This window comes from Natator depressus, chromosome 14, assembly GCF_965152275.1.
Source record: "Natator depressus isolate rNatDep1 chromosome 14, rNatDep2.hap1, whole genome shotgun sequence".
NCBI lineage: Eukaryota > Metazoa > Chordata > Testudines > Cheloniidae > Natator > Natator depressus.
The window spans coordinates 40,034,906-40,039,191 of NC_134247.1; the positions used below are offsets into that span (position 1 = coordinate 40,034,906).

Here is a 4,286-nt window from a genome sequence, read left to right on the forward strand (position 1 = left end):
CTTCTATGATGAGCTGCATGCCATTTTAGGGGGTTCAGCCACCACTACCCCAGCCGTGTTGTTTGACTCCTTCAATGGAGATGGAGGCAACACGGAAGCAGGTTTTGGGGACGAAGAAGATGATGATGATGATGAGGTTGTAGATAGCTCACAGCAAGCAAGCGGAGAAACCAGTTTTCCCGACAGCCAGGAACTGTTTCTCACCCTGGACCTGGAGCCAGTACCCCCTGAACCCACCCAAGGCTGCCTCCTGGACCCGGCAGGCGGAGAAGGGACCTCCGGTGAGTGTACCTTTTAAAATATTATACATGGTTTAAAAGCAAGCATGTGAAAGGATTAATTTGCCCTGGCATTCGCGGCTCTCCTGGATGTACTCCCAAAGCCTTTGCAAAAGGTTTCTGGGGAGGGCAGCCTTATTGCGTCCTCCATGGTAGGACACTTTACCACTCCAGGCCAGTAGCACGTACTCGCGAATCATTGTAGAACAAAGCATTGCAGTGTATGTTCGCTGGCATTCAAACAACATCTGTTCTTTATCTCTCTGTGTTATCCTCAGGAGAGTGATATCATTCATGGTCACCTGGTTGAAATAGGATGCTTTTCTTCAGGGGACACTCAGAGGTGCCTGTTCCTGCTGGGCTGTTTGCCTGTGGCTGAACAGAAATGTTCCCCGCTGTTAGCCACGGGGAGGGGGGAGGGTTGAGGGGGTAGCCACGCGGTGGGGGGAGGCAAAATGCGACCTTGTAACGAAATCACATGTGCTATGTATGTAATGTTAACAGCAAGGTTTACCCTGAAAGAGTGTAGCCATTGTCTTTTTAAATACCGCTGTCCCTTTTTTCTCTCCAGCAGCTGCATGTGTTTCAATGATCACAGGATGTTCTCCTTTCCAGAGGCTAGTGAAGATTAGAAAGAAAAAAAAAACGCACTCGTGATGAAATGTTCTCTGAGCTCATGCTGTCTTCCCACACTGACAGAGCACAGACGAATGCGTGGAGGCAAATAATGTTGAGTGCAGAAAAGCACAAAATGACCGGGAGGAGAGGTGGCGGGCTGAAGAGAGTAAGTGGCTGGCTGAAGACAGGGCTGAAGCTCAAATGTTGCGGCAGCGTGATGAGAGGAGGCAGGATTCAATGCTGAGGCTAATGGAGGATCAAACCAGTATGCTCCAGTGTATGGTTGAGCTGCAGCAAAGGCAGCTGGAGCACAGACTGCCACTACAGCCCCTGTGTAACCAACCACCCTCCTCCCCAAGTTCCATAGCCTCCTCACCCAGACGCCCAAGAACGCGGTGGGGGGGCCTCCGGCCAACCAGCCACTCCACCACAGAGGATTGCCCAAAAAACAGAAGGCTGGCATTCAATAAATTTTAAAGTTGTAAACTTTTAAAGTGCTGTGTAGCATTTTCCTTCCCTCCTCCACCACCCCTCCTGGGCTACCTTGGTAGTCATCCCCCTATTTGTGTGATGAATGAATAAAGAATGCATGAATGTGAAGCAACAATGACTTTATTGCCTCTGCAAGCAGTGATCGAAGGGAGGAGGGGAGGGTGGTTAGCTTACAGGGAAGTAGAGTGAACCAAGGGGTGAGGGGTTTCATCAAGGAGAAACAAAGAGAACTTTCACACCGTAGCCTGGCCAGTCATGAAACTGGTTTTCAAAGCTTCTCTGATGCGTACCGCGCCCTCCTGTGCTCTTCTAACCGCCCTGGTGTCTGGCTGCGCATAACCAGCAGCCAGGCGATTTGCCTCAACCTCCCACCCCGCCATAAACATCTCCCCCTTACTCTCACAGATATTGTGGAGCGCACAGCAAGCAGTAATAACAGTGGGAATATTGGTTTCGCTGAGGTCTAAGCGAGTCAGTAAACTGCGCCAGCGCGCCTTTAAACGTCCAAATGCACATTCTACCACCATTCTGCACTTGCTCAGCCTGTAGTGAACAGCTCCTGACTACTGTCCAGGCTGCCTGTGTATGGCTTCATGAGCCATGGCATTAAGGGGTAGGCTGGGTCCCCAAGGATAACTATAGGCATTTCAACGTCCCCAACAGTTATTTTCTGGTCTGGGAATAAAGTCCCTTCCTGCAGCTTTTGAAACAGACCAGAGTTCCTGAAGATGCGAGCATCATGTACCTTTCCCGCCATCCCACGCTGATGTTGGTGAAACGTCCCTTGTGATCCACCAGAGCTTGCAGCACTATTGAAAAGTACCCCTGCGGTTTATGTACTCGCCGGCTTGGTGCTCCGGTGCCAAGATAGGGAGATGGGTTCCGTCTATGGCCCCACCACAGTTAGGGAATCCCATTGCAGCAAAGCCATCCACTATGACCTGCACATTTCCCAGGGTCACTACCCTTGATATCAGCAGATCTTTGATTGCGTGGGCTACTTGCATCACAGCAGCCCCCACAGTAGATTTGCCCACTCCAAATTGATTCCCGACTGACCGGTAGCTGTCTGGCGTTGCAAGCTTCCACAGGGCTATTGCCACTCGCTTCTCAACTGTGAGGGCTGCTCTCATCTTGGTATTCATGCGCTTCAGGGCAGGGGAAAGCAAGTCACAAAGTTCCATGAAAGTGCCCTTACGCATGCGAAAGTTTCGCAGCCAGTGGGAATCGTCCCAGACCTGCAACACTATGCGGTCCCACCAGTCTGTGCTTGTTTCCCGAGCCCAGAATCGGCGTTCCACCGCATGAACCTGCCCCATTAGCACCATGATGCATGCATTGGCAGGGTCCATGCTTTCAGAGAAATCTGTGTCCATGTCCTGATCACTCACGTGATCACGCTGACGTCGCCTCCTCGCCCGGTATTGCTCTGCCAGGTTCTGGTGCTGCATATACTGCTGGATAATGCGTGTGGTGTTTAATGTGCTCCAAATTGCCAAAGTGAGCTGAGCGGCCTCCATGCTTACCTTGGTATGGCGTCCGCACCGAAAAAAGGCGCGGAACGATTGTCTGCCATTGTTCTGACGGAGGGAGGGGCGACTGACGACATGGCTTACAGGGTTGGCTTACAGGGAATTAAAATCAACAAAGGGGGTGAGTTTGCGAGAAACTGAATGGCCCCCTCAAGGATAGAACTCAAAACCTCAAGGATTGAACTCAAAACTGGGTTTAGCAGGCCGTTGATTTCACAGAGGGAGGGAGGGAGCAGAAAATGAATACAAAAAAAATCTGGTCTATTTCTTGTTTTGAGCCACTTCATCTATCTTTATACATCTTGCTGGCAGCAGACTGTGCAGTACGACCGCTAGCCATCGTCATCTCCTGGGTGCTCGGCGGAAGACGGTGCAGTATGACTGCTGGCCGTCGTCTTCTGCTGGCTGCAGGTTAAAAGACAGTGCACTGCCGGTAGGACTGAATCGCCACGAGACGAAACAAGGGAAATGACCTGGCTGAGTCACTCCCATGTTTGCCCAGGCGCCCGGTTAAAAGAGCACCCAGGACTACGTCGATGACAGCTACCAGTCATACTGCACTGTCTGCTGCCAAAAGGCAATAAGCTGCTGCTGTGTAGCAATGCAGTACCAGGTCTGCCAGCACCCAGGAGACATATGGTGACGGTGAGCTGAGCGGGCTCCATGCTTGCCGTGGTATGGCGTCTGCACAGGTAACTCAAGAAAAAAGGCGCGAAACGATTGTCTGCTGCTGCTTTCACGGAGGGAGGGAGGGAAGGGGGGCCTGACGATATGTACCCAGAACCACCCGCGACAATGTTTTAGCCCCATCAGGCATTGGGATCTCAACCCAGAATTCCAATGGGCAGCGGAGACTGCGGGAACTGTGGGATAGCTACTCACAGTGCAACGCTACGGAAGTCGACTCTAGCCTCGGTACTGTGGAAGCACTCCGCCGAGTTAATGCACTTAATGCACTTAGAGCATTTTCTGTGGGGATACACACACTCGAATATATAAAACCGATTTCTAAAAAACTGACTTCTATAAATTCGACCTAATTTCGTAGTGTAGACATACCCTTAGACACGCAGTTCTGTGAGCTCATCAGGACAGGGGGATGTTGATGTGCATGTGAAGCCCTAGTGACCCCCCACACACACACAGACATCGGCAGAGGGGGCTGATTGCAGGATCGGAGCCTTTTTGGGACATTTCTCACCAAAGCTTCCAAGGCTGGAATGTTCCCAGTGATCTGGCTCCAGCTCAGCAAACAGCCTGAGTCAGTTCCAGGAAGGGAAACACTCAGTTGCTGCTGCTGCAGGCGGGGCATATTTCTGAGCTCAGGAAAGTGAAACTACCCCTGTTCCACTGCCCAGAGGGAGCC

At 51.5% G+C, this 4,286-nt stretch overlaps 1 protein-coding gene across 1 annotated transcript in view; it reads left to right on the plus strand.

The window, feature by feature from the left end:
* Nucleotides 1-4,286, plus strand: part of LOC141998456 (butyrophilin subfamily 1 member A1-like) — a 321,911-nt gene that overhangs the window by 122,524 nt on the left and 195,101 nt on the right. The gene's annotated exons all lie outside the window — the stretch shown is intronic.